This window comes from Papaver somniferum, unplaced genomic scaffold, assembly GCF_003573695.1.
Source record: "Papaver somniferum cultivar HN1 unplaced genomic scaffold, ASM357369v1 unplaced-scaffold_21, whole genome shotgun sequence".
Lineage (NCBI taxonomy): Eukaryota > Viridiplantae > Streptophyta > Magnoliopsida > Ranunculales > Papaveraceae > Papaver > Papaver somniferum.
In genome coordinates this window covers 6,279,796-6,290,626 of record NW_020631041.1, presented here as the reverse complement: position 1 = coordinate 6,290,626, position 10,831 = coordinate 6,279,796, and the positions used below count along the sequence as shown (strand labels likewise).

The window sequence follows — 10,831 nt, the reverse complement described above, 5'->3', positions numbered from 1 at the left end:
TGACACATATCAAGAACCTAACCATCATGAGAGAAAATTCGGCATATATATAAAATTCAATTAATAAGTATTTTCAGACTTTACCGACATACGTGTATAAGTCGTTTTATATATTTGAATACAGGAGAAAAAATTCGGCCTATATAAAAAATTAAATTAATATGTATTTTTAGACTTTACCGAGAAAAAATAGAATTTTATGAGGAGTCTTTGGGTGGGTATAAGAATTCTATGTTTTATGGTAATATAGAAAATATATGAGCTCCTAACCGAAAATCAGCTTGTGGCACTTTGTTTAGATTCCCGTATGGGTAGCCTGACCTCTCAGGTTCGACCCCTTCCCTTCATTAATTTTTTTTGAGTATAAAAATCCAGTGGCGTGCGGCTCTACCACTACCCCACTTTAATCGAGTTACAGTACATGTACATGTGCGAAATACGCAAACAAAAAATCGTGTCCCTATATCTATTAGGTTTTCTTTTATGAAGTGAAGTTATAGAAGAGAGAGAAAATCAGTCAACCTTATCTCTTTTTCATTCTCCCCGCCTCTTACTCTCTCCATTTTCTCTGTGAACATGTAACCCTAACCTATTATATGTGTTTTGTGTCTATCTTACATCTTCTAATGTTTCTGCAATAAATCGAAACGCGATCTGATCGAAGAAGAAGAAATTTTGTTTTTCTATTTCTGTTTATACTTACTCGGAACAACAGCTAAGTGAATCTATGAACTGATTTCAGTTTCAATTTTTTTGTTTGATCGATTATGAGTTACTTTTGATGACATATTTCTAATCTTTTTTTCTGTGTGATTTATTAGGTTTTTTCGAAGGAAGAGAGTAGAGGAGAAACCCTAAATTTATCAGCAAGAAGAGAAGAAATCCTAGCCTCTATTTTGGAACCAAAGTGAGTTCTTCTTCGGTTTTCTTGGTGAAGTCAATCTTTCAACTCAGGTAATGTTTTCTCAAAACCCAATTTTTTTTTTACAATTTGATTTGCTTATTGATTTGATTTTGTGTTATTAGTAATAAAGTGTTTTCTGATGGGGTTTTTATTTTTGAAGGTTGTTGTGAAGGTTATATATAAATCTGAGAGAGGAGGAGATTTTCTGAGTAGTATTTTTTTGGGGGTTTGCCGAATCATTAAGATGAAGCTATAGAATGTTGGACTCATAGATCTAAATAACTACGGGTCTGAACTCATAAATTTTGTGTTGTTTTGATCTTTATTTATGTTTAGTAACCAATTTAAAATGATTTTGATTATTATTGTATGGGTTTATTTGTATGTATGTGGTTGATAATGGGACTGAATCTGGGATTTTTTGAGTTTTCGATAGTCTTATAAGGATATGTTTTTATTTTTATGATTTCGGTTGGCTATTGGAACTGAATGAGGGATCTAGGTAAAGTTTTCCAGGGGAAAGAATCAATTTAGGCTGTGAATATGTGTTTTTGCAGTTTTAATGTTGGTTTTACTTTGCAGCAAGCAGAAGTTTTAAGGATCAACAAACTTTAAAATGGAGGAAAACTATGGAGCTAAGGTGTGGGGCATGTGTGGACTGCAGAACATTGGGAGAACGAAATACAAAGAATGACGTAACTCGGTAGTTCATTTATCTCGTAGCTTGGTTCTGTTTATAACTTAGCTCTGTCTTTAAATATGTAATTCCTTTCGCCAGTATTTTATAATTTCCCTTTAAATGTATTGCAGGTAATGGTAATGACCTCCAGATTATATTGGATGCTATGAGGAAAGCATTCTTCAGTTTAGATAATGTGTCTACTGGTGTTTGATAATGGTCATAAGATTAACCATTGATGGGATTTCACAGGAAGGAGCTATCTTTGCTTCTATTCCAACAACATTATTTTGGATGGCTTATATTGCTTGTTCGTTGCTTACATGGGTATGTATATTGAAGAACCAAGATATACCTTTTACTCTGAACTGTGTGTCATCTTGCTCTTCTAACACTAAATCTTGTTTTATCTTAGCCTGTTAGAGACATCTTACAATAATATTTTGTATTGTCTTTTTTTTTCAGAGTTGATGGGGTCAGTTATCTCTCATTACAAGGAATCAGTAACACCTCCAAGGAATCAACCTGTCTAATTTTAGGCCATTTGGAAGGCTTTGGCAGGACTACTTTTAATTCTTTACCAATCAGGTGAATCTACTTCTATTTTTACGCAAATTTATTATTATTGGATGGTGTGTTTTAAACTTAGTAATATTAACATTGCTTGATTTATGACAGTGAATGACGGAAGTTAATGGTTGCATGAGATTGGAACAATCTATACTTTGGTCTAAAATTGATTTCGGTGTTTAGAAATTTTGCGAACATGTCAATGGTTAAGTACTATGACAAACAGACAACTTTAACACCTTATGCTCCGTTGAGCCCACAGTATGTGAAGTTTCTATGACTATGGGTGTTACAATACGTAATATCATCTTAGATATATAAGGAACAATGTTTTTTTTGTTAGTATGAGTTAGTTGTGAAGGTTCTGCAGCTAGTTTGACCTTGTTTTGTGTAATTTACTATTTTGGCAGGCTCCCAAAAGAGGGGTGAAGGCACCAGTGGCGGCAAAGAAGAAGACCGTAAGTTTTAGTTTCTTGTGAACATGTTCACCAAAGAAGCTATTTTACTAAATATGTAGCTTTCCCTGGTGAAGATGGAATTTTCATCTTGCAGGATAAGGTTCTGAACCCTTTATTTGAAAAGCGTCCAAAACAGTTTGGTATTGGTGGTGCATTTCCTCCAAAAAGGATTTCCATAGGTTCGTGAAATGGCCAAAAGTTGTCCGCATTCAACGCCAAAGGAGGATTTTAAGCAACGTTCGAAGGTTCCACCTGCTTTGAACCAGTTCACAAAGACCTTAGATAAAAACCTTGGTATGTATGTCGAGTTTCGTATATGTATTACATTTATTATGTCTCTGTGATGCTATAAGAACGATACAATTGATTATTTCTTAGCAGAACCTGACCCAATTTCATTTGCTTTTCCAGGAAAACGATAAAGTTGGAGGACGATTTATATAGTTTGGTTACATATTACTTGGAATGCTTGTTGGACCTGCAACTGCTGGAAGAGGAGAATCATATTTGTTGAACAAAAGAGAAGGTCAATTCATTGCCTGGCATATCGCCTATTTTACTACCGATCATCTAATTTACTGCTGGGGTATTGAATTTTTAAACAAATTTCTCAAGTATAAGTCGGAAGTGTCTAATTTACTACTGATTGGTGCAATTCATTTCCTTGAAGATCGGACGATGGTGGATGCTTGCCTTACAGAAGGTGCTCACTACCAGGACCTTGTTCAGGTGCATAACTCATAAGTGTTGCAGATTTGAAAGACAATCGGCACGCAAGACAAGGCAAAGACTGTTATGTGAGTTCTGTCTTTTAGTCTACTTATATGTTATCTATTTAAGTTTCTAAACATATGTTATATTCCCTCAAACTTAGGAATATGAATTCTCTCCAAGTATCAAACTTCATGAAGAGATATCAATAATAATGTAGTTCTTTACATTTCTTTATTCCGTTTTTATCAAAACTTGTCATTAACATGTTCAATTTTTATTATATGTAGCTCATGCGTGTTTGATGCCAATGCTGGAATTACTTGAAATGATAAATTTGTCTATGCTCGCGTTAAATGGTATGATAACAAATCTTATTGATTCATTTGTATATTATTATTCTCTTGCAACTTATTATCTCATTGTGTATTAATTAAGTTAAGCTTGTTTTTTTTTGGTTGCAGCTCACAAAGTGTTGGCTCTGAATTGTGATTGGTTAAATAAAAAAATTTTTTGGTTGCAAGTATCATAATGAATAGACCTTTCTGCTTGTATTTCCACAATGTATGTATGAGTGTTGAAATGTGTGTCGCAGCCTGTGTTTCAGGATAAATTGTGTCGCAGGCCTGTAAACTGGAAGCCCAGGTCAGTTATAATGGATCTGGACTATCCATTTTTTTAATTGTAATTTAAAGAATTGTCACGGAAATAATTGTTACAAAAAGGGTTAGTTAAAAAGAACACGTGTCATCATCTGGGTGCTGATATAGGACGATGACACGTGTTACTAAAAGATTTGTTACAAGCAATAGGTAACACTTATAAGTGTTACTGTAACCGTTACTACATGAACACACGTGTTCTTAAAGGGATCGTTGCAATAATATACTCACACCTAAACTGTGACAGTTTTCGTGACAAATGAGCCACGTGTGGCTTTCCTAAAATTAGGTCAATTGTGGCTAATAATTAATGTAACGCTTTTTATATGTGACTGTATCTGGATCTTGCCACAGATAAAACCGTTACAAAACACGATCACAATTATTAATAACGGCCTATTTAGTACAGTTATAACCGTTACAAATTCAATAAGTAACAGGTATAGCCTGTGACAAAATCCTGGAAATGGTGTAGTGTATGAAGACACAACAATTAATACAACTCAGTTTAAACTGTATTCTTCTCTTAATCTTCTATGCAGAGGTGGTTAACCCCCATTAAAAAGGGGTTTTATCTAGGGTTCTTGTTATTTTTCTCCTGTGTTCTAACTAGTGCTTGGTCAAGGACCCTAACACCTGGATCAGAGCAGGTTTAGATCAACCTCTATATTCTACCAATTTTTTTTTATGATAACTTACACAGAAGATTTGTTCTCCTACATAAAAACATTGATGGAGTTACAACAAAACTTGATGCACTAGTCACCACCATTAACAACAATCATACTCATGATGAAGAAGCTCGTGAACGGAAAAAATCTGAGGATAAGCAGTTACGTGAAGACGATCGTGCTCTTAGGAAATTAGATTTATCTGAGCATACCAAAGAGCTTTCTCAAACTCTTACACCAGATCTTACGACAGCCCTAACTACATCTTTGATTACATCTTTGGGAACCACTTTACTTGTTGTGTTCAGGGAATTTATCCTCAGTAGGAGCAAAGTAATAGGACAGCTGATCCTCCACCACCTCCACCTCCTCCTGCTGGTAATGAACCTAATGTTCGAGCTAACTCAATCAATCTGAAGTTTCCAACTTTTAATAGTGATGATCCGGATGGTTGCATTTTTAGTGCAGATCAGTATTTTAGCTTGCACGTTGTTGCTGACGATATGAAAATTGTCATTGCTTCTGCTCATCTTAAGGGAGATGTCAATTCTTGGTATCGTTGGAAGAGAACAACAGTTACTGTAACTACATGGCTGGAATTTTGTGCTCTTGTGCGTCCTCGTTTTTCTCCTGCGAAATTTGTTGATCCCAGAATGGAAGTCAGCGCCATTAAACAAAAAGGTACGGTTCGATATATAACACATAATTGAGTTTGAACGATTGTTAAATTTTGTCACAGACTTGCCTGAAGATCACTTAGTGAATTGTTTTATTCACTATTTAGAACCTGAAATTGGTTCCGTGGTTAAGTTGCTTGAACCACAAACTTTAACTGCAGCTTTTACAGAAGCCATTAATCAAGAGGATGCCTTGTTAGCAGCTAAAAAACCTTGTCGTACTCCTCAGATTAGGTCTGCAAATCCTCCTCCACCTACCCAATTTAAACGTCCTAGTTTACTTCCTATAGCTAAGAGATTCACTTGGGAAGAACAAAAAGAAAAAAGGGAGAAGGGTCTTTGTTTTAACAGTGACCAATTTTATACTCCTGGTCATTTGTGCTTAAAACCAAGATTTTTAATCTTGGAAGGAGCCCCAGAGGTAGTTGAAGTTGAACATGATATTGTACATGAAGAAACTACAATGTTGCATGATACTACTTTTTAAGATGAAGATGCAACTAAAATTTCAATGAACTATCTTGTGGATTCTTCTTTTCCAAGAACCATGCGTATTCATGGTTTTTCTAAGTCTCAACCTCTCATAATTTTGATTGATTCAGGCTCAACTCATAATTTCATTCACCCTGCCTTAGCAAAGAAGTGTGGTTATTCTTTACAATCACTACACACTGGCTTATGTGTCACTGTGGGTGATGGTGGTAAACTCAATACATTGGTGTTTGATGGTGAAAACGGTTTCTGCTGATTTCGGTAATTTCGGGTGTGTGGGTGAGAAAGGAGTTTAAACCCTAAACAATGTACTGCAAGGGAATACTTTGATTCGAGAGATCAATCTATACAAATCCGGCCTAAACCAAGAAATGGCCATTCGAGACTTGCTTCGGTCAAAAAGTGAAGGAGAAGGGTTGGTCTAGGGAGGAAAGCGAAGAGAGTGTTGAGAACAAAATAGTTGATTCGGGAAGAGTAGTTGTTTGACGACTTGTACCAGAAGGTGGAAAGCTAACAGACGGGAAAGCTAACAAGTGATTTCTGAGTGTTGTATTCTCATGACCAAAACTTGTGTTTGGTGGAAATAGGTGAGACCTATTTATACAAGTCGCAACGAAACGTACCCTGGTCTCGTAAGAAGTGGAAACGGTTGAGTAAATGGAAGAAAATGGTAACGGGTAACACCTGGAATTGATGTTTCCATAATGAAGGAAACGTTTCACCATTACTTCTTGTATTTACTAACCTCCTCACCCTTATGACACTTTCTTGTAACGGTCGTAGTGTACGCCGCACGCTGTAAACCGCCAGACCAATACCCTAATGAGCATCCCCCAACTTATGACATGTTTTGATGTCTCGAGTGTTTTCGTGGAAAACATGTAGCATGTTTTTACGTGTGACATGGGGAAAGGATTTGGCGTTTGTAGCCAAATTTGGTGTCGTGACCAAAGAATAGGCATCGTAGCCAGGTTGGTTCCGTGACCAGAGAGTTAGAATTGCAGCCAAGTTGGTGCCGTGACCAAGAGTTAGCATCGCAGTCAAGACATTGCCACGAGTCATTTGGTGGAAGGTTTGTACGGATGAGATCTTCATCTCAGGAGGTTGGGTGGCCGTAGATTGTTGTAACCTTTCGTTTGACAACCAGCGGCATGGTTGCAGCGCTTGCATGCTCTTGGCACAGCCAAATTAGGGTTTTGGCGTCGTGGCCAAGAGATTGCAATAAATCGTTTGGTGGAAAGTTTGTATGGCTGAGATTCGTATCTTTGGAGGAAGGGTGGTCGTTGATTGTTGCAACCCTTCGTTTGCAGCCAGTGGCATGGTTTAAGCGCGGCCGAACTAGGATTTTGGCGTTGTTTAGGCGCGGCCAAAACTAGGATTTTGGCATAGTTTAGGTTCGGCCAAAATTAGTGCTTGGAATTGGGCCAAAAGTGGCCATGCATTTGATGGCAAGCTTGTACGGCTGAGATTTGCATCTCAAGAGGCAGGACGGATGTTGATTGTTGCAACCCTTCATTTGGTAGCCAGTGTCATGTGGTAGGGACGGCATGGCTTTGGCATGTTTTCGGTGCGGCCAAAATTATGGTTTAGTATAAACCGTGATGTTTGGCCTGAGGAGTGAAGTTTCCATGCGTTAGGTGACGAACTTTTACGTCTGAGATCTGTATCTCAGATGGAAGGGTATCAGTTTATTGTTGCAACCCTTCGTTTGGCAGCCAGCGGCATGGTGGTAGGGCCACATGGCTTTGGCATGTTTTATGAGCGGCCAAAATTAGGGTTTTGGCATAAACCGTGATGTTTGGCCTTGGGCCAGAAGTTGCCATGCGTTAGGTGGCGAACTTGTACGGTTGAGATCTGCATCTCAGATGGAAGGGTAGCCGTTGATTACTGCAACCCTCCGTTTGGAAGCCAGCGGCGTGGTGGTAGGGCAGCATGGCTTTGGCACAGTGGTGCGGCTGGCATGGCTGGCATGTCATGGCGCGGAGATGTGGCTGGCATGGCTGGCATGTCATGGAGCGAAGATGTGGCTGGCATGGCATGCCTTTGGCACAGTGGTGTGGCTGGCTTGGTTTGCATGCCTTGGCGCGGAGATGTGGCTGGCATGGCATGCCTTTGGCACAATGGTGCGGCTGGCATGGTTGGCATGCCTTGGCGCGGATATGTGGCTGGCATGGCATGCCATTGGCACTGTGGTGCGGCTGGCATGGTTGGCATGCCTTGGCACGGAGATGTGGCTGGCATGGGTGGCATACCTTGGCACAGAGATGTGGCTGGCATGGTATGCCATTGGCACCGTGGTGCAGCTGGCATGGTTGGCATGCCTTGGCACGGAGATGTGGCTGGCATGGTATGCCATTTGCACTGAGTGCGGGTGGCATGGTTGGCATGCCTTGGCGCAGAGATGTGGCTGGCATTGGCATGTGGTGCGGCTGGCATGGTTGGCATGCCTTGGCGCGGAGATGTGGCCAGTCAGTATTGAGGGTTCTGTCGTGGAATATAGCGTATAAAAAAAGGTACCCTAGTAATTTTTACATAGGCATGTTGAATGATTCAATAAATGTGCTAGTGGTCGTAGTGACGTCATGTCAGATGTAAGGTTTTACGATTTTAACCCTAAGCTAAAAACAACCATCAATATTAAGTCCCCTACTTAGATCGGAACAAGAGCATTGTTGCGAGGTAAGCATAAGATGGTGACAGGAAGGGACAAAATCGAAATGGCAAGTCATGAAAAGATAATTAGGAAGATCTGTCTAACCTTTTTCGGGAATCCGTGATTCTTGCGTTGACGGCCTTGCGTAAATCCTGCCCGTGGTGTTGCTGGCTAGACCGTGAGAATGGTAGAGATGGTTGCTAGCTGAGATGCAGACTGTTGGCATCATCTTGGATGGGAGCCGCTAGCATAGATTTGGCGTGAAATGGAGCGTTAGCATTGGTCGGCTTAGAATGGATCCGTTAGCATTGGTCGGCTTGGAATGGAACAGTCAGCATTGGTCGGCTTGGAATGGAGCCGCTAGCATTAGTCGGCTTGGAATGGAGCCGCTATCATAAATTTGGCGCGGGAACTCGCTTGGGATTGGAATGGCTTATGCGTGAGCCATAGGTGCTGCTTTGGCTTCATTCTGTAGTCCGCGGAATGGTGGAAACTCGCTCCAGTTCCGTGCAATGATAGAAACTGGCTTCAGTTCCATGGAAGGGTGACGATTGGATTCAGTTCCGTGGAAGGATGACGACTGTCTTCAGTCCCGTGGAAGGATGACGACTGGCTTCAGTTCCGTGGAAGGATGACGACTGGCTTCAGTTCCGTGGAAGGATGACGACTTTGTCTAAATTAGGGTTTGGCATGCCGAGACCCTAATTAGTGCCCCTTACTAAAATAGTTGTAGAATTCTCGTACGAACTCGGATTTCGACGGTCCGCCCCTCCATTCCAATCGAAAAAGATTTTCCTATCTCCTTACGAGGGAATATTTAGGTTTTGAGTTCTTTTAGGAGGTGAAAACAGTCTGACACTAAAACTCAAGAAGAATTCATGAGGGATGTTGTGGGCCCGAGGTGGTGTAGTCGCGTCCAGTCATCTATTCCCGTTCATGGAGCAAAAAGGAATCTTTATTCTGTTCAAACTCTAGAAACTCTGTCCGTATGAAAAGAGGTATCGACCCTCTTTTGTTTTCTGTTGCTCGTCCGGATCCGTGCTTTCGTCTGTAGTGTCTCTCCAGTGGAATCCAAAATTTACCAAATTCCATCGCATTCTTGGGACGGATGGATGAAATATATTATCAGCAACGATCATGTCAGGGGTAACCTTGGATATTGTCGTTGCGTTGTCGGTCGAAATATTACGGAGCCACTGGATGAAATAGATGGGTTGGGAGACGTTCTGTTGCTGATGTGCTGCTATCAAGTTTTTAAGGACTTTGTTCAAAGAGACATACTTCGAACCATCGTCTGAATCCTGGACTATCGTATGGAATGGGATACGGTGAGCAGTCCCCAGTTATATTTCAGTTAGATACGATATCATGGCCGAACATGTGAATGTATCTCTATGGCGTTCTTTTGTGGTCTTCGATGCACATGTACGGCTTCATGTTGAGAAATTCCTGCGGCTCGTAAAACTTCGACAGTGATGATGTTGAAATCATAAATAACCTGTTTGAGGGGAGTGAAAGTATTCCATTATGGTAGTCCCCATGTGTATCCTAGTTTCATTGCATCACCTTGAATCCACGTCCACGAAATTCGGTACGAGCTTATTGTACTCTTCTGGATGTCCCACTGGGATGCCCAGAATATCACAATGGACGAAATATTTTGGATAGAGAAGAGGAAGAAATGAGAGAGTTATGTTGTTTATCATGGCTCCCTCCATTTCTTCGAGAAAATGTTTCAGCCGCATCTTTGGAGTTATCTTATGAATCTTTGATGGTCGTCGGGATGGACTGTGATGAGAAGTCCCCAGTCGCACTTTTCTTTAGTTTCTGAAGTTTTTTCCTCTAAGAAGGCTTGGGATCCACCGCGGCCTCGTAAAGTGTTGCAGGTGTCTTCTAGATAGAGAGGTGATGATATTATTACGCCACACTCTTAAAGAGTAGATGACCTTGTCGTGGCTATGACCTTTTAGTTTATCGTGTCTTCTGAGCTTTGACATAGAAGGGATTCTGTGTAGATCCTCAGTCCCCAAGTGCGCTTTACGGGTTTCCATCTTTGTAGTGATTGTTTCTATGGTGAAGCCCTGAATGGTATCACAAACGAGCGGCAACAGTTCCTGGCAGCAAATGTGATCAGAAGAGACTACATTGTCGTGGGAACGAAGTAGGTTGGATGGAATTGTATGGGCGTCCATGGAAGTAAAGGGATTAGTTGGATGCGTCAGCGAGCAAACTGTCCATGATCACGAGCTTTAGCGGGATGGATCAAAAGGTGGCCACGACTACGAAAATTGACTGGCCTAAATCATGATCCTTGACATGGGGAGTGTGGTGGAACGACCCTTGGAAAGAAGGAG

General features: G+C 40.5%; 1 long non-coding RNA gene across 3 annotated transcripts; it reads left to right on the top strand.

Annotated features, from left to right (window-relative positions):
* The first annotated feature begins 1,838 nt into the window (after positions 1–1,838).
* Positions 1,839–4,004, top strand: LOC113340318. 3 transcript variants are annotated; one of them, XR_003355438.1, is made up of 9 exons: positions 1,839–1,910; positions 2,049–2,171; positions 2,262–2,414; positions 2,564–2,611; positions 2,706–2,905; positions 3,023–3,137; positions 3,282–3,408; positions 3,613–3,681; positions 3,787–4,004. It is a non-coding gene; the product is annotated as an uncharacterized LOC113340318 (long non-coding RNA). The 3 variants fall into 3 exon arrangements; XR_003355439.1 differs by having other exon boundaries at positions 3,023–3,197; XR_003355440.1 differs by lacking the exon at positions 2,262–2,414.
* Positions 4,005–10,831: the final 6,827 nt, after the last annotated feature.